This window comes from Giraffa tippelskirchi, chromosome 9 (assembly GCF_054371585.1).
Source record: "Giraffa tippelskirchi isolate mGirTip1 chromosome 9, T2T-mGirTip1v1.2.pri, whole genome shotgun sequence".
Taxonomy (NCBI): Eukaryota; Metazoa; Chordata; class Mammalia; order Artiodactyla; family Giraffidae; genus Giraffa; species Giraffa tippelskirchi.
Window position 1 is genome coordinate 112,464,225 of NC_137283.1, and position 27,265 is coordinate 112,491,489.

At 36.4% G+C, this 27,265-nt stretch overlaps 2 long non-coding RNA genes across 2 annotated transcripts in view; one reads left to right on the forward strand and one right to left on the reverse strand.

Moving 5' to 3' along the window:
- The window catches only part of LOC145521162 (uncharacterized), a 483,033-nt gene that overhangs the window by 424,892 nt on the left and 30,876 nt on the right, over positions 1-27,265 (forward strand). The window lies entirely within an intron of this gene.
- Positions 5,169-27,265, reverse strand: part of LOC145521161 (uncharacterized) — a 117,510-nt gene continuing 95,413 nt past the window's right edge. The window contains exons 5-6 of the long non-coding RNA XR_014065181.1: positions 23,386-23,432; positions 5,169-5,388 (exon numbers count right to left, since the gene is read on the reverse strand). This is a non-coding gene — a long non-coding RNA (uncharacterized LOC145521161). The remainder of the gene's footprint in view (positions 5,389-23,385; positions 23,433-27,265) is intronic.

Below are 27,265 nucleotides of genomic sequence, written 5' to 3' on the forward strand. Positions count from 1 at the left end.
TTTACTTCAAGTTTTAATAATATATATGTAGTTATATATAGCAATGGTTTTGTCTGCTGTCTTATGAATTTAAAGAGAAAAATCAATATGAATGTCATGGTTAATTTAGATTAAACATTGGAAAAACTGATTTTCCATAATACTTCATGAAAATATAACACACACACAAAATTAATGCTCTAAGCTAGAGGGAAAAGCCATCAAACCTAAGGATAATAGAGACAAAAATATACAATGAAAAGGGAGACAATAATGTTTTTATCAAGGAGAAAAGTAAAGGATGTTATTTATTTAAAATAAGTAGTCCCTATTTTAAAAATTATATGTGGCTTCAGAGTTAATTGAAGCTTAATACAAATATTAGACTCTCTGTTGTTTACCTTAAAGTTCAGTGTGGTGAAGCACAAGTATGTGTACACGCTCAGTTTCTTCAGTCATGTCCCACTCTTTGTGACCCCATGGACTGTAGCCTACCAGACTCCTCTTTCCATGGGATTCTCTAAGTAAGAATACTGGAGTGGGTTGCCATGCCCTCCTCCTGGAGACCTTTCCAACCCAGGGATCAAACCTGTGTTTCCTGCATCTCCTGCATTGCACATGGATTCTTTACCCACCGAGCTACCTGGGAAACCCCTAAGGAGCACATACGTGTGTGTAATTTCCAACAATTTAATTTTAATGGCTTATAGATTGCTAAGATTGTGATGATAGTATCAATAAGTCATTGATATAAAAATTCCTTTGTTTCTTAGTCAGCCTACTTTCCTTTGAGATGAGAGGAAAACCCCAGAGGTATACCCAGAGGTAAATTTTCTATACTAATTGGCATAGAAGAGTTTTAGTTGTGAAACCAGTTGTGGGCCTGCCCCATCAGTTATCCAGAGGCTGCTCCTCTGCTGGGCCATGTAAGGAGTAACTGCAATTGCCTCCTGGTGGACTAAGTACACATCACATAGGCCCAATTTTCCTGCATCTATTTCAGAAAACGGTAAAGAACAGTAGCTTACTTTTCCTCAGAAGCTTCAAAGAATGGATTCTGATCTATCATATGGCAATTTTTGGATTTATAAGAGAAAATAATCTGTTGCTAATTAACTATTTTTAAGCAACACTGATATGCACTCATTACTCATGGTTTAGTATTGGCTGCCAGTTAGCTGTAATAACAGAAAGATGGTGCTTTAAACTAGAGGATGCACTTCTTAATTTTAAGAGGTGTTGAACACATACTCCTGAAATAGGGGGAAAATTATCCTTGCCTAAATTATAGTTTCAATTAATGGTACACCTGAGAATGCAATCATGTTCATGACACTTTGGATTTGGGGGGAAGGGCATAGGTGTGGTATGTGACGGAAAACATATTCAAAGGAAGAGATCTTCATTGTATATTCTAACCGTAACATGAACTAACCAAAATGTAGGCAAATATTTCTTTATTTATTCTGCAGTGTGCTTGAATTTTTCAGTGCTTCAGTTTCTCTTTTTATGAATTTAGAGGAAAATAAAAGGATTAAATTTCATTATCTCTGAAGTTATTACTTCTGAAATCATTACCTCTTCCCTGGTGGCTCGGTCAATAAAGAATCCACCTTCAATGCAGGAGACCTGGGTTTGATCCGTGGGTCAGGAAGGTCCCCTGGAGAAGGAAATGGCAAGCCACTCCACTATCCTTGCCTGGGAAATCTCATGGACAGAGGAGCCTGGTAGGCTACAGTCCATGGGATTGCAAGAGTTGGACATGATTTGGCAAGTAAACCACTACCACCACCTCTGAAATAGTTTTCAGAAGTAAGAGTTCTTGATTCTATGAACATCTACATCATACTTTGGCCTATATTAATATGTTTTCTTCTTGTATTCATATATTTTAATAGAATGTCACCTCTTTTATAAGACTGAGCCCAAAGAATTCCCCGCTATGCAAGTCTCTTGAGCTGAAGGCTAGTCCCAGCGCTAAGACATATGTGAGCAGCCTTAGGGCTCAATGGCTAAAGCTGTCACAGCTTAGGAAGGGGACACTGGACTGGATGTAGTCAGAATTACTGTATTTTCCATTGTAACAAAACTGTCTATTTCTTGGAGCAAACATTACGGTATTATTTGCTGGAGAAAAAGGCACAAGTGCCACCTGGCCTGAGTAAGCATCTTCTAGATCTAAATTTCTGCCTTTCATTCTTTCTCCATTTCTTAGACCCCTTCACCAGAGCAGTGAAGTGATGCCCTTTGGCTGTCTGTTCCACTCTGGGGCATTGCTTTATTTTTACAAAGTACAGTTTCTTATTCAAATCTTTTTGTCAATAAGAGAAGAATTTCCCCTATGGAAAGTATAATTTTTTGTCTGTTTCTGCATTATGTGGCCTCATGATTAAGAACTCTCTGGATGTTCTAACTTAAACAGTTGCTAGCTCTACAAAGTTCTGAAACACATGAATAATATCCTTGAGTTATTTTTAAGGACAGCTCCTGATAGAGAGCAACCTGATAAATGAAATTTTCTTCTTTTTACTCCCAGTCACCAGAGAAAAAGTGACTGTAACTACAAGATGCATTCCAGACTAAGCCACGACTTCCTTAGCATCAGAACCCATTGAAAACTGCTCAGACTCTAGAATCAGCCAAGCAATGGGTGGTGATTAGTAATCTTGGCATAGTTTCAAATTGGAACTGACTCTCCTCCCCTCCCCACCCCAAAATTTTGTTTCCCATCTTGCACCATTCACACTTGAAAAACATGTTTCTGTTTAAAATTTTTTCTTTATACATTAAAACTACATCCTTTTCATATATTGAAGTTTTCCATTTTTCCTCTTGAAAAAAAAAGATGAGGTTATATAACTTGCTGTATTTAACTTGTAGTGTTTAAAGAATCTTGACTCTTCAAGAATAAAATATGTATAATGATAAGAAGGTACAATGAAATTTATCTTCCCAATGGCACTATTATCACTGCTGTTTTATTGTTTTACTAAGTCATCAGACAGTCAGTGGTGTTTAATTCTGTTCGGAGTTGAGTTTTCAATTGGCTTTCTGCTTTTCCTGCCCCTCCTTGTTTAAACTCTTTGAATGGTGATCTTTCTTTAACCCCAAGGTGCTCTTATGTAGAAAGAAACATCCTGATATCATCACAAAAGATGATTCAACCTACCACTTGCCTGAGAAATGCTATTTTAAAAGCTTTTCATTTTTTCAGCCTACCCTCTTTGATTTAGCCTCCTTTTCACCTTCAAAGTTTGTGTCTTTCTCCTCATCTGCTTCTGTGTCAGCACAGAGCTGTCACCAGAATCTGTATCATCATTCTTTTTCCCAGCCCATGTGTCTGGGTCTGACCTCTGCTTCCCTCATGTCTTGGTCTTTGTTAAGCATTTCATGATCAAATTAAATTTCATGACAGCAGCCCTCTGGTATTTAAAGAAAAAAAGTACCTGGTTAGGAGGTATATAGTTTTGAGCAACATTTCAACTTGACAGAAATCCATATATGATTTATGTAGCACGTTATTTCCCTGTGAAGAAAATAAAATCTCTTTATAATCATTAAATAATTTACCCCTACAAATGACCCTCAGAGATGGATAATGGAATCGCTGTGTTAAGAGGGCTCGTCAAAGTTCACCTGCCTTCTGTCTTTCGGGTGGGACTCCGGTGGTTGGAGAGAGAGTCCATTTTGAAACAATTCCAGGGGGGGTAGTTTCCAGAATGCTTCTTGTCAACACGCTTCAGTGTATTGTGCTAAGTTGGTCTTCAGCAAAGGAAGGCATCTTCCATGTGCCATTTTGTACTAGATGTAAATTTAGGAAATAAGGAATAAAAAGGCACACAAGTGGAACTGTGTACCATGGAATTTGATTTGTTTCTGTAGTAACTGTGACCATGAAACAGACCTTTCCCATAATTAACTGTTTTTATTATCACACAGCTCCAAAGAAAGCAAATGGGTGAAGATTTATGTGCAAGGCTGCTATCTTAGGTAAAGTAAAAAGAAAATGAAAATACCTTGGTGGACTGGCAGGGGTTCAATACCAGAAAAAGAACTGTTGCTTTCCATTGTTATCACCATCATTATTTCTGTATGTCTTTCTCCCTCCCCTCACCCCTTACCACTGCTTCTCTGAAGTCACTATCTTTCACTCTGTCCCTTGTTATTTCTTCTAGCCAGGTTCCAATTTGATATTCTTGAAATTCACCAGGAATATTTTTTTATGCTTGTTTCTGTCTGGAATGTTCTTCACCAACATCTGTCGTGGGCTTTTTCACCCTACTCAGGTTTTTTATTCAGTTGTCACTTTCTGAGTGAGGTCTTTCTTAAAAACCCCTAACCAAAATCACATTCATCCCTGCCACACATACGCATACCCCCATCCCACCCCTGGTTTAATTATTCTTTTGTAATACTTATCACAATCTAACATACCATGTAGTATACTCATTTATCATGTTAACTGTCTTTTTCTTCCCTTTAAAATGTAAACTCCACTGCAGTAGAGATTTCTGTCTGCTAGACATCTCCCTTTTAATGTTCATAATCCATTCCAGAAAAACACATGTGAAAATGTTAACTGGAAACCTATTTCCCACTATTTCAAGTGATCACTATATGTCAACCCAAGACCCATAACCAGTTTCCCAATGTGTAACTAAAACATTTATATAAAAGTAAAAAAAAAAAAATTAACATATAAGAATGTAAAACACATGAAAAAAATCATTTTCTGTGCTCCAGTCAGATAATCTAATTTTTAACAATCAGTTGCCTTATATGTGGGAACACCTCACTTTTTTGGACACATATCCCCTGGGTTGACATTCATTGTCAAAATGTCGACATGTGACTTGGATGTTTTGCAGTTGCTTTTGTAGATATAATTTGAAAGTCTTCTGCACATTTTGTGAAAAACTTATATTTGAGTTTTAGAAAAAAAAATTTCCTACATATTTTATTATAAGATATCTTCCATGAAGTTTGTATATAAAAAGTTCTACCTGGAAAATACAAACCAAGAAAACATATGAAAAGGAGGCCAAGATTTTGTTCATTGCTCATTCCATGGTTCTTAGAGCTATGTTTAGCACAGTTATATGCACAATAAATATTTTATGAATGAAGCAAGAATATTTAGTTTACTGGGCTCTGATGTCTAAACAAATGACCACAATGCAGATCCCAACTGTTGATCTGTACAAAGTCTATTTTGCAAATCTTTGGGAGACAGGATTGTGCCAGGAAGAAAGTGGACTCTAAAGGCCTAGGCTCTGCTAACCACAGCTTTGTTGATGATGACCCATGGTGCGTGACAGCCTTCTGAAATCCAATTTCTCCCTTTGTATAAAAGTATAGAGTAGGACTTCAACATGCTTAAGGACCATTGCAATTTAAGCATGTTACCATCTGTAAAATAGAAATCAAAATATTACTTCCTTGATAGGGTTTTGAGTGGACTAAATGAAGATTGTCTTTAAATCACATAGTGTAGTGCATGACATATGTTTAGTACCAACAAATAGTAGCTATTGTCATTCATTGTGTATAATCTGTGCATAATGTTCATTTAATTTCTAGTTTTGTTTTAGCTACTGTTGTGCTTGTAATGCAGTCAAGTGGTATCTTTACAGTGTTTTAGGGAAGATTATTTTTTGCCAATCCTTTACAAATAGATTGAATGTATAGGCCTGCGTTTTGTTGTTATAAGATGGTTAAATTATTTTAAAGAAGATGAAAACCTCAGACTTTGAAAAAAACTCCTATTGGACCTTCAATAGAATAATAAATGGTTTTGGTTTATTCACTTTTGTATATCTTGTCCTTCATTAGTATAAATAATTAAGCATGAACCATACAAAATTTTCAAACAAGAAAATTCTTTTATCTTGGGGCATTTCTTATTTCAAACCTACTTCCTGTATTTTACATCTCTTTTGCAGAGAGTTACTTTTATTTTTTCTCCTACCCTTCACTTTCCAAATTTAGATTTTAATTTTCTTGGGTTGGAAAAAGTATATTTCTAGGTAGGGTTTGATGAAATGAGTGCTATAACCTTTTCATACTTTATTTCAGTGAGAGATATGACAGCAGCAAAGAATAACTACATGAAGCAGAATCCCAAATCTTTTTAAAGGGATTATTTTGGAAGAATCCAAAAGGGTATGAGAATGGAGGGGAGAGGCTTGAAATTACTATACACACAAATAAGAAAGTGTTACTTTGATACTCAGGAAGCAAGGTTTTAAAATGAAAAAAAAAAAAACATTAAAAGAAAACTTAAAATTTTTCATTTATAGAAAAACACAGGGACAATTTCAAAGTTTCAGTTGCTAAGCTGTGTCCCCCCACCTCCACCCCAATGGTTTGATCACTGGGTTTGATCAACTCATCATCTGATTTCAGACTAAGGTGGTTTTCTTCAAACACTGGACTTGTTTTATGAAAGGACCAACAAATGAGCATGTGTAAAGGGAAAAGTATTCTTTACTTCCTGGAAAATATGACTGTGCTTGAGATAGTGGAGATTTATATTGTGCTAGCATTATCAAAGATCATTCTAAGGAAGAAGAAGAAGGAAGGGATAACTTAATAAATCATAAAAAACTTGAGAGTTTTGAAAGTATTGGTAACCTGGAATTGACTGTGTACCTATGTGTTTGCCAAATGTCGATATTGCCATTCTTGATACTGTACATTACTGTACAGCATTTTGAATGAAGTTCAAAGAACCATGCAAAAGTAGTGTGGACATTACTTATACTGCACCTCCCATTAATAATGAGAGAAATATGTACATTTGGGAGCACTTTAGGTGTCAAGGGTGTGGTGATTCGTTTAGCTGAGGAATTGTCACTGCTCCCTATTTCACAAATGATGGGAGAACTAGAGAGTCCCTTTGCATAGGAAGCTATCAGACATTATGTCATCTAAGGTAGAGGTTGGTGACCTATGGGCTGCAGGTCAAATATGAACTGTAACCTATTTTGACATGGCTTGTAAACTAGGATGGATTTTATCTTTTTAAGTGATTCAAGGGAAAAAAATAAACTCATAAAAGAATAATATTCCATGACCCATGAAAATTATATGAAATTCAAATTTCAACATCCAAAAGAAATTTTTACTGAATCACAGTGATGGTCATTTCTTTGTACATTATCTGTGGCTGATTTGCAGTACAGTGGCAGAGATGAGTAGTTGTGCCACAAGGAATGAATTGTCTGGTCCTCAAACTCTAAAATGTTTACTATTTGATACTTCATGGACAAAATTTGTTGATGCCTAGTTAAAGGAATACACAGTTTTTGAAATAGTCTAGGAGGTTAGGGCTTTGCTTTGCCTTAATCTGCCTATTTAGAATTCCCCAGGTGCTGAAGTTGGTTCTTGTCTTTGTCAGGAAGAATTTAAAGAGCTATAACTCAGCAAGAAATTAACCTTGCTGTTGATTTACACATCTTCTACCATGATTGTAGTAGAAGGGCTCCACCCTGCCTTGGTTTTTGTGACCAAGTCTCTATCTTTTGACTGCAGTTTGTGTACCTGGGATTCTGGTTTCATTACAGTGGGCTGGAGACCTTATCAGGGTACCCTGCTGTCATCCCTCTACCTGCCCCCACTCCTGAGCCTGCTGTTTCTTCCTTGTTCATATTGATCTTTCTTAAAACCTTAATACATCTCCTCTATTCATTATGGTGATTGCTCCATGCCACCTGCTGTCAGACTGCCCTGAATCTGCCTGCTTTCCTTGAGTTTTAGATGATTGACCTGAGGTCAGTTTTCTTAGTCATTAACTTCCTGACTTTCCTCTATCCCCAGTAGAGGGACTTTCTCAGATGACAGCTCCTAGTTCTGTGACTATAGTTCTTTAACATAAATATCCAAACCTTGTTGATGATGATTTTTTTCAGTTATAGCTGATAAATGGCTATGAGTCTTTTGGGAAAGATGGGCCTTATTGACCTTGTTGTCAAGGCCATGTGACCTGTGAGTGAGTCTGACTCCCTAGGCCAGTCCTCAGGGCAGCAGATGCAGAAGGGAAGTCTTGAAGTCTGCATTCAGTGAAAGCGCTGAAATATTGAGACCTTTTCAGATTTGGCTGTGGGCCAGAATTTTTCTTGGATGAAAAACTTGAGTGGTTTTGACCAGTCTCCCATTTGACAGGATCCATGGAGTAAGAATTACCCATAAAAAGAAAGCAGCGCAGGGACTTCCCTGGGGGCACAGTGAATAAGAGTCTGAGAATAAGAATCTGCCTGCCAATGCAGGGGTTCAATCCTGGTCTGGGAACTTGGTCTGGGAAGATTCCACATGACATGGAGCAACTAGGACTGTGAGCCATAGCTGCTGAGCCCACACACTAGAAACTGCCATTTGCGACTAGTGAGCCTGCACGCCCAGAGTCCATGCTCTGGGAGAAGCCACAACACTGAGAAGCCCACACACCACAAGGAAGAGTAGCCCCTACTCTCAGCAGCTAGAGAAAGCCAGTGCAATACAACAAAGACTCAGCGCAGCCAAAAAAATTTAAAAAAAAGGAAATCACAGATTATACCTTAAACTGCTTTCACCAAGTCAGTTTGTGGTTTTAATTAAGTAATTAAAGATAAGAAATATGTCTTTGTGCGTGCACACTGAGTCACTTCAGTCATGTCCAACTCTGTGTGACCCTGTGGACTGTAGCCTGCCCAGGCTCCTCTGTCCATGAGATTCTCCAGGCACAATTACTGGAGTGGGCTGCCATTTCCTCCTTCAGGTAATCTTTCCAACCCAGGGACTGAACTCATGTCTCTTAAGTCTCCCGCATTGGCAGGTGGGTTCTTTACCACTAGCGCCACCTGGGAAGCCCCTCTGTGCTCTGTAAACCTAATTTTTGGGACATTTCTAGTATTTTGCATGTACAGCCTCACCCTATATTTGAAGGAAGAGTTACACATACTCAAGTTTGTGCTGGGGCTCTGCCAGGGTGTGTTTGAGAAATTTCCTTCTCTAATTCAGTTTCTTATCTGTAAAGTATAACTCACTTCACTGTGAATATTAATGGAATATCACATATAAAATGAATAACACATAATAGGCACTAAGTAAATGTTAATTCTTCCTAGTAAAACTGTAATTTCCTTCATGGAACCGAGAGAAAAAAGGATATTTCTCCTCCTTATACTAATAAGCTTTCCTGGTGGCTCACATGGTAAAGAGTCTGCCTGCAATGCGGGAGACCTGGGTTTGATTCCTGAGTCACGAAGATCCCCTGGAGAAGGAAATGGCAACCCACTCCAGTATTCTTGCCTGGAAAATCCCATAGATGGAGGAGTCTGGCAGGCTACAGTCAATGGGATTGCAAAGAGTCAGATATGACTGAGCAACTTTGCTTTCTTTTAGACTAATAAAGCAAGCAATCTTCCCTTACTGGCTTTGTATAGTTGCAGTAGTGAGAAATTTACGTCATAGCCCTGAGAAGAGCTGGGAAATTTGGGATGAATGGTGAGGGTAGAAAGAAGAGAATTAGGAGCTGTGGATTCAGCTCGAGTTTTAAGTACTTGAATTTATCTATGAACCTCTTACATAAGAATGCCTCAGTTATTTAAAATAAGATTAAAAATGAAAGGAGTGGTATCTGGAGATATCTACAAGGAAAATGAATCCTGCCTTTATAATGACCTTAAAGCTCTGGCTAATGATCAAATTCAGTTGGTTAACAGATGGGTTGAATACACTCAGGTTGTGAAGAAACCAAGGGGAGTAGGTCACAAAAATACAACTATCAAAATTAGGTAATAAGCCAGAAAAAGCTGCTATTCTTTAGAGTTTAAATGGAATTAGAGGTTTTAAATGGCAATATCATCCCCATCTGAATGGCACTGTCTCTGAGTTGCTGTTGAAGCAACTTGGTGTGCATGCACAAAGCACATATTTCTTATCTTTAATTATGTAATTAAAACCACAAACTGACTTGGTGAAAGCAGTTTAAGGTACAATCTGTGATTTTCTTTTTTTTTTTTTTTAATTTTTTGGCTGTGCTGAGTCTTTGTTGTATTGCACTGGCTTTCTCTAGTTGCTGAGAGTAGGGGCTGCTCTTCCTTGTGGTGTGTGGGCTTCTCAGTGTTGTGGCTTCTCCCAGAGCATGGACTCTGGGCATGCAAGCTCAGTAGTTGTGGCTGGCAGCTTCTAGCATGTGGGCTCAGCAGTTATGGCTCACAGGCCTAGTTGCTCCATGACGTTGAACTTTCCTGGACCAGGATCGAACCCCTGCATTGGCAGGCAGATCTTATTCTCAGAGACTCTGAAGGGCTCATGCTCATGTGACACTGAAGAAGATACACACTGCACACAGGGCTTCAAAGTACCTTCATGGTTATGCATCTCTGGCCCATAACACTGGGTATTGTGGGCAAATTTCTCATTCAGTATCCTTGATGACTTTAACCTTGTTTCACCTGGAATAAGTGTCTTTCCTTAGTAAGGGTCTTTCAAACCCAGAGTTTTTAGATAAAATTTTAAAAAGTAAATCAAGTCTCTGCTATTCTTCCTTTTACACTAAATTTAGGAGTAAATTTCACTCTCACTGGAACAGTTGAGGGGGTAAACCCTTAATTTTTCAATTTGAGATTTTCAATTGCTTTTAAACAACTGATGATGATTTGGAAGTTTTAAAAGACATTTAAAAGAACTCATCTCTTTGTATGTGTGTTATGTACAAAATATCTTTTGTGTTTAAATACTGAACAGAAAAAGTGAAAATACGTATTAACGAATGATATTTAAATATTTAAGGACACATTTAAATAAACTAATGAATGGAACTCATTTTCAAAATGGAATTTAAACTGTTGATTCATCCTCTCAGCAAATTATTTAATGAATATGTACTATGAATCAAGTAATCTCTTTAAGATTTGGATATATGGAAGGGAACAGCAAATCATTTTTTAGAACAAGGCACTAATATGTTGATGAATATATAGTAGGTCAGGCAGATCTAAATGCTTTGAAGACAGCAAAAGTCCATGTAAGAGAGCAGAAGAGGTGTCTGGGGAAGGCTATGGGTTTTGTTATACAGGGTGTGCAGGGAAGGCTTCATTGATAAAAGGATGTTTCATCAGAGACTTGTACTCTGCACTGAAGATACAGAGAAACTGAGGTGAAGTGGAAGTTGTGGGTGTTTAGGTGAAGTGAAACTAACCAGGGTCACCAGTTGAGAATGCAGAGTAAAGACATTGCAATCTGTATTTCTCTGTCAGTAAAGTTATGTGTGTGAAAATCTCAAATATTCTATGTGTGAGGATACCTAGTGAAAGAATGAAATAAACACACTTTCTTTCCAATAGAGGATAAACCCATTATCTGGATAAACCCATGTCTGCAAAATTACAGAATTAATTGACAGAATTACAGTTGAAAATAGAAAATGAGCAACTTCCCTTCAGTAGCAGTACTACTCCAAGTTATGAAAGTGCTTTTTTAACTCTTAGAATAAAAAGAAAAAAAAAAAGGTACCTTGGAATCAATCAACTTAATTTGAATTAAGATTATAAATACATATAAGGTATCTGGCCATCAAACTCTGTTAAAGGAGCTCTGATTTAAGGTTGTTTCGCATGCTGTGACCAACAGTACCTCTGCTCAGTTATGCCGTATTGCTCCATCTGTGCCTTTAGGATGCTAGAATTCAGCAGAAAGGTATTATTTAATGTTGAAGAAAAGTGTTTTGACGCTGTAGCTTTAAAAGGACTATGTGTTAGGATATTATCCATGAAAAGAGTTTTCCCATAGGACAACGAGCTCTGTAAAGCAAAGAATGACCACAGGGAATAAATAGAAATTCTATAGAGCATTTTTTTTTTTCTACAGAGCATTTGAAGAGCTTTAACAAAATAACTTTTTATGTTGTAGAATATACTTCCTTCCTAAAATGTTCCAGCAAAGTCATATCCATTTATTCCTCTAGTCATCAAGGTTAGCGAATATACTTGGCTAAGAAACCAGCTGTCCTTTGGTGGCTGATTCTGTCCCCACTATGCTGCTGTTTGTTCTCCGCAGTAGGTGAGAGGTTTCATGTAAAGCAGTCTTCTAGAGAAGGAAAACAGATCCTTGAGTCTGCTTTCCTTTTCTGATTCTCTGAATTTTGTTTTCAATAGATTATTTTATCTGATACTTGGATTGTTTGATAAAACTTTTACATTCTGGGTATATTTTTAGCTTCAGAAAATACATTTATTCAGTCATGTTCAAAAGGTGGCTGTAGTGTGGTAAGCTGTCCAAGTTTCCTTTCAGCCCTAAGTAAATATGTTTGGCTTGAGACATCCACCAAACAAGTTTGCTTTTGTGTATCTACTTCCCAGATGGTGCAAAGAGGGTAGAGTGGCAAGTAGAATTATTCAAAGTGCAGTCTACTATTTGTTGTCATGTCTTGCAGATCAGTCATATTTGGGGAATTGACTAACACTGATCATAGTTGCTTGTTGAAGAGTTACTGGGAGAGATAGATGAGAAGAAAGCACTGATTAAGAGACTTTCCTGTTTATCTCATTGAGGTGACTGCCAAGAAAAGTTGGCTGTTTTTAATTACAGCTATCTCTCTATTCTAGAGCCACTGAACACTGCAGATAAGCTGTATACAATTCAACTAATCATTGAGAAGTTTGCAAATAATTGAATGTTTGCTATCCTGCAGGTAAAATGGTAATTAACATGCTTAGTCCCATCAGCATACTTGACATTATGAACACATAATCATAATCCAGGGCCAGCTATCTTTGCAATGGCAAAAATGGGACATTTTAAAACCCAACATTTATTACTTGCCTAAAAATTACTTACTTTGTGAATAAAGCTGTGGTGTTTTATATTATCTTCAGTTTTCCCTACTTTTGCTGAATATACATTCTGCAAATTGATGCTTACATAATATGAATTTTATTATATATTTCACTCAAAGTTATAATTAAAGATCTACTATCTAAAAGTAATAGCATTTATCCTGCAAAATTAGTGTAATTGTACATGATTTAATATTTAGTTTCAAACCTTACAAAACTCAGGTTAATTCAACCACATTTAAAATATAATTTTTCTTACTATTTTATATGCCTTATCTATGTATTATGTCTATATTAAGTGTAAATTGATTATTCTTCTTTGAATATTATAATCAGAGGAAAATACTTGTGATATCTTCCAAAATGCATACTTTTACTATAAAAAACAGTTGATAAATATCTCAAATTATTTCAGAGAATATTCTCTTTATATAAAATATGCACATACTATATTTCATTTCTACTGTGAAACACTACTAAATTGTACTGTGGAGAGCTAATGCTCTGAAATATCTAAGTACAAATTGATATGTAATGTGGCATGCTATGAAACATTGCTTCAAAGAAAGTTAAAACTTCAGAGGCTTCTTCAAAATAAAAATCATAAAATCTTTATTTGAAAAAGTGCTCAGAATTTTCAGACTACAAAGGATACTCTTTAGGGGCATTAACTATATTTTTGAAATCTGAGTTTTAAAAGCTGGCAGTATTTAGAAAGTGTATTTATTCTTTATGCTACCTTTTGTGAAGAAGAAAAAACTCAGCAATTTTTATTGAATGTCTTTCATAGTTTAAGTCCAGGTGATGGCCAGAAAATAAATCATATTATTATTCTACTATTTCATAAGGACCTTATTAGAACTTTAATTCTAAATCATAGTTCATTTGTATATCCACTGAAAATTCTTTATTAAGAGCGAATTGTCCCCTTATGGGAATATTTGTGAAAAGACTTTTTAGTTTCTAAGATAAAGGAGGCTACTATCACTATTTTTCTTGAAAGAGAATACTGGTCTTTTTTGGGTACTTTTAAAATATACTTAAATAATATTTATTTTAATAAATCGCTTATCAGGCTTGTTGTTGTTGTTCAATCACTCAGTCATGTCTGACTGTTTGGGACCCCATGGACTGCAGCATGCCAGGCTTCCCTGTCCCTCGCTATCTCCTGAAGTTTGCCCAAGTTCATGTCCTTTGCATTGATGATGCCATCTAGCCATCTCATCTTCTGATGGCCTGTTCTCCTGCCCTCAATCTTTCCCAGCATCAGGACATAACATTTCTTTGAAACCTATAAATCTTCTGTTAGGTGGAACATTCTCTGTGGAAAAAAGAATGTTAAGGGCCATTATTTGCCTTACCTTTGTTGAGGTGGTTCCCTGTGGACCTCTGGATACTATCTCTAGAGCATGAACACAGGAATAATTTAAGTATTTTATGATTTTTTTCTAAAGGTGTTGATTGGAATGATTTTTAAACTAAGACTATATCACTATTTGCGTATTGGAAAAGTATCCTTGAGATCATTAATATTCTCTTGTTTTTGGTTTGACTTCTTTAAATTTCCTCCGTGAGTTCCATTTGGGTCACCTTACATAATTCATACATTTTCTGTGGTATTAGTGTTCTTTTAGCTTAGATCTTTGATCATCAAGTGTGTGTTGTGTATGTATCTCTTCACAGCAACTAGCATATAGTAAATTCTTTATAAATATTGTTGAATGAATATATATTTATGATTCTATATATATAATATATATATTGCTATATATATATATATATATATATATATATATGGCTCGTGGTTTTTGTGAAGTATGTTCAATGTCCATCAAATTATATCAAACAATCTTCAAGACTGATAGCATTTCTTGTTCTGATACTTTGATATCTGGAAAAGAAGTACTACACAAGTGACATAAGGCAAAGTGGATAATTTTTCAAGCATAGTCAATAGTACTCCAGTGAATGTAATAGATCTATTAACCTGTTAATAAAATGAAATCCAATGGGATTTTTAAATGACTGAAAAGACAAGAGGGAAAGTTATCGTCTGATAGTGACAGCTGGCAAGCTTGCCTTAAATGCTTTTAGGGACAAAATTGATAACATCCACGACTGGCTACAGTTCAGGGTACCCAATTCCAGTGTGCTGTCAACCGTATATATTTACTATTGATTAACACTCTAGCTACATTCTTTTTGGACATTTTGATGTAGAGAAGTTATTTAATTTTAGGGGCAGCACCCATATAGCTTTTTTCCAGACATTTGATTAAAATATATGAAAACAGGATCAATTAATATGTTGCCATTGGTAAAGTTAATATTTTCATTAATCATAGCTTATAAATCTAAGGGACCTTTTTTGGAGTCAAAGAATATACCAATTTTATTAAAAAAGGAGGAAACCATTTGAAAATAATGTGCATGTTATTGGGCTAAATAGTGGATGAATATATACAAATAGTATGTTGCTTTCCAAGGAATATACATACATGTGGATCACATATACAGAATCAGGTGAATTCAGCATACATGTTGATGTCCATTCCAGAGATCCACCTGATGCTATATATTAGAACTTTCTTTCAAGCCTTAATGACTCCTCAAATTTCACAATATACAAAAAAACCAAGCTTAAACAAATAAGACTGTTCTCCAGTGTACATAGAAATTTGCCTCATTTATTAAAGGGGTCACATGTTTTTTCACTTGAGAAATATTTGTCGGATGCTGCTGCTGCTGTTTAATTGCTAAGTTGTGTCTGATTCTTTGTAAACTCCTGGGCTGTAGCCTGCCATGCTCCTCTGTCCATGAGATTTTCCAGGCAAGAATACTGGAGTGGGTTGCCATTTCTTTCTCCAAGGAATCTTCCTGACCCAGTAACTGAATCTGGGTCTCTTGCATTACAGGCAGATTCTTTACTGCTGAACCACCTAGAAAGTCCCCTATTTTAATGGAATATAGAATTAAAAAAATCCTATTTTTATGAGCTTACATTCTATAGAGGATTAAAAAACAAATCATAAACAGGAAAATATAGAGTCAAATGGTAATAGGTACTTTGGAGGAAAAAAATAAAGTGGGAAAAGGGGAATAGGAGCGATAAGTAACAGGGTGGCCAGGGAAAACCTCACTGGGAAGGTATCTGAGTAACAATCTAGTGAAAATGATGTTGTAAATCATGGGGGTCAAGGAGAAGAGCATTTTAGAGGAGGAAATGATAGCCTTTTGAGAATTTGAGGGCCATCAAAGACCCCAGTGTGGAATGGCAAAACTGAGCCAAGGGAATTTAGTAGGACATTGTGCCAAAGGAGTGATGGGGTTTAAGGGAAAGTGTTAAGAGCACTGTAGGCTGCTGTCAAGATAGTTGGCTTTTGCTGAGTGTGAGATTGGAAAACTGCTGGAAGGTTTTGAGCAGGGGAGTGATTTTCTATTTTGGAACTGAAAGAATCATTCTGGGCACTGTGCTCCTCAGGCTGTAGGAGCCAGAGATGGAAGCAGGGCTACAGTGAATTGGATAATGGAGCAGTGTTCAAACTAGATATACAACCTCCAAGGCTTCCTGACAGAGAAGGCAATGGCACCCCACTCCAGTACTCTTGCCTGGAAAATCCCATGGACGGAGGAGCCTGGTAGGCTGCAATACATGGGGTCGCTAAGAGTCGGACACGACTGAGTGACTTCACTTTCACTTTTCACTTTCATGCATTGGAGAAGGAAATGGCAACCCACTCCAGTGTTCTTGCCTGGAGAATCCCAGGGACGGCGGAGACTGGTGGGCTGCCGTCTATGGGGTCACACAGAGTCGGACATGACTGAAGCAACTTAGCAGCAGCAGCAGCAAGGCTGCCTGAAAATTTTATAGGGACATAGTCTTTAAAGGAGTGAATTTCCAGATCAGCTCACTGCCTGAAACTTAGCTCCCTGGTAATGAATCTGAGGTCAAGGCATTGTGCTTGCTCATCCTTCCCATCTCCCATCTGACATCTCCTTTCACTTTCAAAAGAAAGACTTTTTTTCTCATTCATTCCAGATTTTACCATGGTATATTTCCCCAGGGTGTAAAAACTTCTAGAGTGAAAAATGAAGGGACAATCTCAAATACTTGGACTTGACATCTTCACCTTTTCCATGCCTCTTCTATTGCCAGAAAAACCACCACCCCTGTGGGAGATCACTTTGAGAGCAAAAACAAAATGAGATTGAGAAAAATACCTGATTTTATCATGGCACAGATTTCTGTCTTCTGCTTTATCCATTCATCTCTTTATCTCTATATCATAGAAATTTAGATTATCATAGAAGCCCAAATTATCTGAATTTAGATTCAGAAGATTGTTTCCACATGGATCTTTATTAAAACAATTATTTAAATTGAAAAATCAAATCAGACTTTTCTGACAGAAAAAAATTTAATTGTGGGCAAACTAGTTTGATAATGAGAATTGATTTCCTAACTCCATATTTTCTTTAAAATGAATTAACTACATCTGTAGCTCTACGGCTTTGACACACATATATTTAAAACCTGTGATAAGAAATATTTTATCTAAAATTAATTCTCCAAAATCATTAGGAATATAATTTTGATTTTGTCTTTACCGTTTTTAATTGTATCTGGTAGAATAAAAAGCCTTTAACTGAAAGAGTAATAGATGCACAGAGTAGCTTTTTGGTAATTCTTTTTTTTTTGCAGTATACTGTAAAATAATTGATAATTCTTTTTCTTGCAGTATACTCACCATGAATTAGAAACCTAATGACTCCAATGATTAGACAAAACAAACAAACAAAAAACAGGTTGGAGTTTGAGTTTCTTGTGTTCATCAAAATTAAATATTTAAATTATCAGTCGATTATTAAAATTTTATTGCTAGACCACTACGGATTTTTGTAATGGAACTGGATGAAGTTCAAATAGTTTAGCAACACTGAAAAAAACCCTAAATTTCTATCCCTACCCATTTGTATGACTAGAGTGTCTCAGTATGAAAGTGAAAAATATCAAGTGAATTGCTGTTAAATGTTGTTATACAATAAATTTTCATGTATGTATATACCAACTAATTTGGGGAAAAAAGCCCCATCTATCTCATTAAGATGTACAATTCCAGTAAAATTTTATGTTTACTTAATTATGAACTATTTTAAAGCTTATTGCCTCCATAAACTGTATTCCGCTGATAACTGGAAAGATAACATAATTAAAAATATCTTTTAAAAGAATTGAGAAAAAAAAAAAAGAATTGATGATGTTATAGGCCCAGGAAATGAAAAGAAATTCAAGTTATATTTTTATTACAGAAAATTGTTAGGTGATCAATAGAACATTCTAAACCAGCACCACAAGCAAAAATGTAATTCTAACAGAATTACAAATGTGAACCATGTATTTTTAAATGTAACAAAATTTTAAAATAGGTGTGTTCATTTAAATTTCTTTTTTTAGTCCAATATATCAAAACATTATTTCAACATTATGTAATCAATAGAAAAATTATTGAGAGAATTTATACTCAGTTTTCATATTGATTTTTTGGAAATCAGTGATGTGCATTTTACCTTACAGCACTTCTTACTCTGGACTAGCTGTATCTCAAGTACTCAGTAGCCACATATTGCTCCATAATTGGCAGATGGAGTTAAATTGATATGACTTTTAGATTCCATGAGGTATATGTAAAATAAAAAAAAGTCATCCTTTACAGCAATTTAAATGCATAATGAAATTTTCAGTTGTTGACTTAGAAATGTTTAGAGGGGTATGTAAGCAAACGTGTTTGAAGACTACTTTACTGTTTTTGTTCAATGCCCAAGTTGTGTCCAGCTATTTGCAACCCCAAAGACTGCAGCACCCCAGGCTCCTCTGTCCTCCAGTATCACCAGGAGTTTGCTCAAGTCCATGTCAATTGAGTCAGTGATGCCATCCAACCATGTCATTCTCTGTTGCCCACTTCTTCTTTTGAAGACCACTAGTCTATTTCAATAATACTGCTAAGAGATGAAGGTAACTTGAGCCAGATTTTAGAACACAGTAGAATTCTCAGTTCAGTTCAGTTGCTGAGTCATGTCAGACTCTTTGAGACCCCATGGATTGCAGCATGCCAGGCCTCCTGTCCATCACCAACTCCTGGAGTTTATTCAAACTCATGTCCATTGAGTTGGTGATGCCCATCCAATCATCTCATCCTCTGTTGTCCTCTTCTCCTCCTGCCTTCCATCTTTCCCAGGATCAGGGATTTTTCAAATGAGTCAGTCTTCACATCAGGTGGCCAAAGTATTGGAGTTTCATCTTCAGCATCAGTCCTTCCAATGAATATTCAGGACCGATTTCCTTTAGTATTAACTGGTTTGAACTCCTTGCAGTCCAATGCACTCTCAAGAGTCTTCTCCAACACCAGAGTTCAAAAGCATCAATTCTTTGACACTCAGCTTTCTTTATGGTCCAAATCTCACATCCATACATGACTACTGGAAAAACCATACCTTTGACTAGACAGACCTTTATTGGAAGAGTAACGTCTCTGCTTTTTAATATGCTGTCTAGGTTTGTCATAGCTTTTCTTTGAAGCAGCAAGCATCTTTTAATTTCATGGCTGCAGTCACCATCTGCAGTGATTTTGAAACCCCCCAAAAATAAAGTCAGCCACTGTTTTCATTGTTTCCCATATATTTGTCATTAAGTGATGGGACCAGATGCCATGATCTTAGTTTTGTGAATTTTGAGTTTTAAGCCAACTTTTTCACTCTCCTCTTGCACTTTCATCAAAAGGCTCTTTAGTTCTTCTTCACTTTCTGCCATAAGGGTGGTGCCATCTGCATATCTGAGGTTATTGATATTTCCCCCGTCAATCTTGGCTCCAGCTTGTGCTTCATCCAGTCCATCATTCCTCACGATGTACTCTTCATATAAGTTAAATAAGCAGGATGACAATATACAGACTTGACATACTCCTTTCCTGATTTGGAACCAGTCTGTTGTTCCATGTCCAGTTCTAACTGTTGCTTCTTGACTTGCATCATATTTCTTAGGAGGCAGGTAAGGTGGTCTGGTATTCTCTTCCCTTGAAAAATTTTCCACAGTTTATTGTGAACCACACAGTCAAAGGCTTTGGCATAGTCAATAAAGCAGAAGTAGATGCTTTTCTGGAACTCTCTCGCTTTTTTGATGATCCAATAGGTGTTGGCAATTTGATCTCTGGTTCCTCTGCCTTTTCTAAATCCAGCTTGAACATCTGGAAGTTCACAGTTCACGTATTGCTGAAGCCTGGCTTAGAGAATTTTGAGCATTACTTTGCTAGCATGTGAGATGAGTGCAATTGTGTGGCAGTTTGAGCATTCTCTGGCATTGTGTTTTTTAGTGATTGGAATGAAAACTGACATTTTCTAGTCCTGTGGCCACTGCTGAGTTTTCCAAATTTGCTGGCGTATTGAGTGCAGCACTTTCACAGCATCATCTTTCAGGATTTGAAATAGCTCAACTGGAATTCCATCACCTCCACTAGCTTTGTTCATAGTGATGCTTCCTAAGGCCCACTTGACTTCACATTCCAGGATGTCTGGTCCTAGGTGAGTGATCACACCATCGTGATTGTCTGGGTCATGAAGACCTTTTTTGTATAGTTCTTCTATGTATTGTTGCCACCTCTTTGTAATATCTTCTGTTTCTGTTAGGTCCATATCATTTCTGTCCTTTATTGTGTCCATCTTTGCATGAAATGTTCCTTTGGTATCTCTAATTTTCTTGGAGAGATCTCTAGTCTTTCCCATTCTATTGTTTTCCTCTATTTCTTTGCATTGATCACTGAGGAAGTCTTTCTTATCTCTCCTTGGTATTCTTTGGAACTCTGCATTCAAATGGGTATATCTTTCCTTCTCTCTTTTGCCTTTCTCTTCTCTTCTTTTCACAGTTATTTGTAAGGCCTCCCCAGGCAACCATTTTGCCTTTCTTTTTCTTGGGGATGGTCTTGATCACTGCCTCCTGTACAATGTCACGAACCTTCATCTGTAGTTCTTCAGGCACTCTTTCTATCAGATCTAGTCTCTTGACTCTATTTTTCACTTCCACTGTATAATTGTAAGGAATTTGATTTAGGTCATACTCGAATGGCCTAGTGGTTTTCCATACTTTCTTCAACTTAAGTCTGAATTCTATGTATGTGTAAAAATATATTTTATTGAAGTATAATTATAGTATTTTGTTAGTTTCAGGTGTCTAGCACATTGATTAAGTTGTAGGCATAATATATATATAGATAATATATATTTCAGATTATTTTCCACTATGAGTGGAAAATATGAGTTATTACAGGGTATTGAATATGATTTCCTGTGCTATACTTTAAATCCTTGTTGCTTATCTCTTTTTATGTACAGTGGTTTTTATCTATTAATCCCATACTCCTTCTTTGGGTCTCAAATTTTTTAAGACAAAAAGATAAAAAGTGTTTTTTCTTTAACCTTGAAAGTATTGCTAGTGAATGGGTTCCTTGGGTTCTCATTAGGAACATATTATGCTAGCAGCCCATAGTATATTATGAAGATTACTTAAAAGGATAGAATCTCATGCTGTGCTTTTACCCTTAGTAGACTTCCCCAAATTATTAATTTTTAATGCCACTGAACATCTGATTGTGTTTGAGGCAAGACAGCAAGTGTCTGCAATGGTTTGCCCGGACTTCAAGTGACAATTGTGAGCATTTTCCTAATATCTTTAGGATTGTCTCCATTGTAATTGGAATTGTTTCTAAATTACAGTTTGGTGCTGAGCCTGTGTGGTGTATATATATATTTTAAACACTCAAACCCTACCACAATAAACTGGAGATGACATACACACAAGATAGTTCTCTATCCTTTTCACTTTTTGGCTTACTACAGATAGATGGCTGTTTAAATGATTTGAAGTCAGGTCTTCAACCAATTTTTTCAGGTTGAGTTCTTGTAAGTCTGAGCTACTTCTCATAGAAGCCTCTGAGGAAAGATTAGGGCAATTCCTTTCTCCTGATTTCTGTTGATCTTATACCTCCCTGTGGAATTTGCAGTCTTGGAAGAAAGATATGTCTAGAAGGTGAAAGTCTTACTTATCTTGGTGTAACTGATTTCTTAGATCCTTTCCACTGCCCTATGTGACACTTCCTTTGAAGGAGCATCAAGTCTCAATGTCTCCATGAGTCTATTCTCTTGCTTCAGGATTCTGAAGAGTCTTGTAATATTTTAAAAGAAGTCTTTGGACTTTGGAATCATGAATTATTACCATTGCTCAATTTCCTTTGATATTTATATTTATTATTTCTGCTAGGCCTTTTGCTTTGGGTGAACAGAAACTCCTGGAGCAGATTTTCTTTTATTGCTGCTGTTAGAGCATTTCAAAAATAAATGATCAAATGGTATTCATATTTCTTGAATCATTATTTCTTGTAAAGTCTATTACACTACATATAAAATAGATTGATTTTATGCCTTTGTTTGCTAGAAGTAGTCAGGGTGAAATGAATCAAATTTGATTTTTTTCCTTTGGGATGAGACTTTTATTGACATTAGTTTTATATATATATATATATATATATATATATATATATATATATATATATATATATATGCCCTAAGTTTTTGCATACTTAAAATTTTTATAAGATCTATGATGCGTTTTTTTCTCAATGTAGTAGGATCAAAATCTACTGAGTTTTCTGGGTGATTCATTCTTAGGAATTTAAATTTCAGTTTGTTTTGGGGACATTTTATTTCCATTTATCTTTATTTCCTTAACTGTCTTCACATAATTTGCTTGTTTATGCCGTGTGTGTGTTAGTCGCTCAGTCGTGTCCAACTCTATGTGACCCTATGTACTGTAGGCACCAGGCTTCTCTGCCCATGGGATTCTCCAGGCAAGAATATTGGAGTGAATTGCCATGTCCTCCTCCAGGGGCTCTTCCCGACCTGGAGATTGAAACTGGTTCTCCTGCATTGCAGGTGGATTCATCTGAGCCACAAGGAAAGCCTCGTTTATATCATACACACACATCTGCTCTAAGCATATGAATTATATACATATTATTTAGTACATATTTCTGTATATGAATGACATTTCCACTATAATCCTACAAAGTTATAGACAAATTTAAATTAATAGTTAATTTTTGAAAACTTATTAGCTGCAATCCTTGAAGATTCAAGTATGCTCCATGAAAAACAACATTGTCAAGAACCCAGAATGGGCTTGTGGGTGTTTGGTGGGAGTGAATGGTGAGAGTGAAGTGTATTTGTTCTCAAAATTATATAAAGATTGAGGACTCTAGCCAGAGTATGAATTCTTAGTTTGATGTCATAGTTTATCTGTATGAGGAAGCTGATAAATATTTGAATGTGTTGTTCTAAAATTTTCATCTTTTTAAAAATATTTTGCTTGGATGATTTGTAGATAAGAAGTTCTTATTATTCATTGCCTCCTCAGGTGTTTTGAGGCTGATCTAGAATTTCTTTAAGTTAGACTAGTGTAGAAGTGTGGTTATATTCATGCGTGATATAGTTCACAGTATTATATGAATTCTCCCAAAGTACCCAATTACTCTTATTTACTTACTTATTCCACACTGAGTGCCGGTTCTGTGTGAGGAACTTTCCTAGGAACTGGAAATAAAAATTGAAGTCGTAATGCCCACAATTAAAACACTCGATCTAGAGAAATATATCATCATATAAGTCATCTCCTACATTGCTATCACCATATTTACATAAAATAATGTAGAGATAAACCATGTTTGTGTGTGGGCTTAGTCGCTCAGTCATGTCCGACTCTTTGCGACCCCATGAACTGTAGCCCTCCAGGCTCCTTTATTCATGGGATTCTAAAGGCAAGAAATCTGGAGTGGGTAGCCATTCCCTTCTCCAGGTTATCTTCCAGACCTAGGGATCCAACTCAGGTCTTCTGCATTGCAGATGAATTTTTTACTATCTGAGCCACCAGGGAAGCCCAGATAAACTGTGTCTAGGTATGCATAAATAACTCATCAGTTTTTTTTTTTTTAGAACAAAATTATTAGTGAGCTTTGTATCCTATGTTTATTCCAATATTACTATATTTTTTGAAATTAAGAGTAGTTTATGTAATTGATTCATAAGCGTTGTAAGAAAATCAGTATCTTTATAATCATGCTTTTTTTCCCCATGGTCTGTGTTTAGAAAAACAGTCTCATGATTTATGTAATTCATCAGATTTGGATCTGAATGACTCTTAGCTGTTTTAAAAATCAGATTTACCCAGAGAGGGAGAAAGGATTTGCTTCATTTAAAGTGATTAAGAGGTAACTCAGAAAAGAATCTTCCAAAATATTTTAGGCAATGTGACATACCTCAATACCATTTCTAAAAATGCAATCTAAGAGAAAAGTCTCCAATACCTATATGCACACATGCATACATGTTGCTCCAAAATTTTCTGAAATAGCAGTCTACCATCATTTGAAACCCAATAGAATGGCCAAATCTGAACATCCTAAAGCTAGAGATACCTTCAGGGGTACTTTAAAAGGAATATCATTACAAAGGAATTTTCAGTTTCACAATTATTTTAGAAAGACCAAGGAGCATACTCTAGTCTCTGCTTATTTATCTACCTAAATATAACCTGTTATATAAAGCCCACATGTGATTCTGCTGGAGTATGTTTTAACTTGGGAAGGTTTTGATCCATTTTGTCAATTGATATAAAATTATTTTTGACCTCAGAAGAGATTGGGAGCTGAGAACTGTTTTAGCCTAGTGATCATAAGGTTCATTCCTTCCACATTTAATGTATAAAGTTGGTGCAAATGTAATTGTGGTTTTGGACCATGGATTTTAAATCATTATAAGTAGGCTCAAACACATCTTTATTAATAAAAATAGGAACCATTACAATCAACACATTTTTGCCAATGAGAAATAAGTTTGTTTATTTCTGTAGAGTAAAAATCTGTGCTTCGGGATTCGACAAACTCTTGGAAAGCATTTTATGCCTCCTGCTGGTTGTGGAAGCATTTTCCCTGTAAAAAGTTGTCGAGATGCTTGAAGAAGTGGTAGTTAATTGGCAAGAGGTCAGGTGAATATGGAGGATGAGGCAAAACTTCATAGCCCAGTTCATTCAACTTTGAAAGCATTGGTTGTGCAACATGCAGTCAGGCATTGTTATGGAGAAGAAATGAAGATATGCCTGCCAGCTGCAGGCATTGCAGTTTTTGGTGCATCTCACTGATTTGCTGAGCCTACTTCCCAGATGTAATGGTTTTGCCAGATTCAGAAAGCTATAGTGGATCAGACAGGCAGCGGACCACCAAATAGTGACCATGACATTTTTAGGTGCAAATTTGGCTTCCCTTGTGGCTCAGCTGGTAAAGAATCTGCTTGCGACGCAGAAGACCTAGATTCAATGCCTGGCTTGGGAAGATCCCCTGGAGAAGGGAAAGGCTACCCACTCCAATATTCTGGTCTTGAGAATTCCATGGACCATATAGTCCATGGCGTCACAAAGAGTTGGACACAACTGAGCGACTTTCACTTTCACTTGGCTTTGGGAAGTGCTTTGGAGCTTCTTCTTGGTCCAACTGAGTTGTTCGTTGATGGTTGTGGTATACAGTCCTCTTTGTGTCACACGTCCCACAGTCTGATTGAGAAATGATTCATCGTTGTGTAAAATAAGAGAAGACAACACTTCAAAGAAATGATTTTTTTTTTGATTTGTGGTCAGCCCATGAGGCACCCATTTATCGAGCTTTTTCACCTTTGCAATTTGCTGTAAATGTCAAACGACCATAGAATGCTTGATGTTGAGTTCATCACCAACTTCTCATGTAGTTGTAAGAGGATCAGCTTTGATGATTACTCTCAGTTGGTTGTTGTCAACTTCTGATAGCTGACCACTGTGCTCCTCATCTTCAAGGCTCTTGTTGCCTTTGCATCACTGCTTGAACCACTGCTGCACTGTACATTCATTAGCAGTTCCTGGGCAAAATGTGTTGTTGATGTTGCAAATTGTCTCCTCTGAAATACAACTCAATTTGAACTCAAATAAGAAAATTGCTCAAATTTGCTTTTTGTCTAACATCATTTTGATAGTGTAAAATAAATATAAAATAAACAGCAAGTAGTAAGTCATTAGCAAAAAATAATAAAGTGAGAAATGCACATTAGAATGCTGTACAACATAACCACATGTATTTAAGAATGTATAAGACTGAAAGCAGGAGGCGAAGGGGGCGACAGAGGATGAGATGGTTGGATGGCATCACTGACTCAATGGACATGAGTTTGAGCAAGCTCTGGAAGCTGGTGATGGATAGGGAAGCCTGGCCTGCTGCGGTCCGTAGGGTCACAAAGAGTCAGACACAACTGAGTGACTGAACTGAACTGATCCCAATATCAAACAGCAAAATTCAGCAGTGTAAAACTGCAATTACTTTTCACCAACCTAATAAAACCAGCTTTTTAAAGGTTATACATACATTATTTCTTTCAGTTTTTTCCCCTGAGTCATTGCAAATAATTTAATTATCTTTTGCTATAGAGTTGTCATTATCAAATGTTGACTTTGCCATAAAAATAGTTACATTTATGATATTTTATTTGTAAATAATAGCCAATTGCTGTTAAATTTGTTGTTATAAATTTAAAAATCAGTCAGTACTTCAGAACTCACAGATCAAATAACTGTAAACCACTGAAGGTGACATGTTTTGCAAGGATGGCATTTATTTGGAGTTATATGTTTCGGTCTGTTTACAAAACATTCTGCTCTAGGTGTTCCCAGTGGTAATTGATAGTAATATGTGTGGCTGCTTTTTAGCCCCCTCAATAACGGGATGCTTTTAAAAACATGTCTTGAGGCAGTTGTAAGCTACATTTAAGTAATTATGACATACAGAGGCTAATGGAATTTAATGACATACATACAGTGGTGAAGTCAAAGTCACAGACCACGAGTTTCTTTCTCTGAATGCTTTCAAGAAGGTTCTATTATTATATTTGAGCAACTTCTATTTTCTTCTGTGCACTAAAAACATCTCAGTGTAATTACTGTTTTGTATGCCGTCTAGGCTGGCTGTGCTTTGAGGGAGCAGACGCTATGTCTTTTTCATTGTATTTCTAGCACTTAGCACCTATACACAATCTGGGGACTGTCCCAGATAGTCCCAGAAGTGTTTGAATAAATGAATGAATGAATAGCTGACATGCATTTCAAGTCCTTTTACTTAACTATATCCTTTGCCAAAATTAGAAAAATGCAAATTCAGAACAACAAATGAAAGTACCTGGAATAGGTAAAGAACAGTTAGGGCTCTCCTCAACTGCTATTCAGATTTGCAGATAGAATTTTTCTCCAATATAATGTCTGACTAAAATTACTGATCCTGGTTTCCCTTTCTTGAGGATACTTGAGGATACAATTCAATGATAAAAATACAATTTCTAGAAGTGACAAGATTATT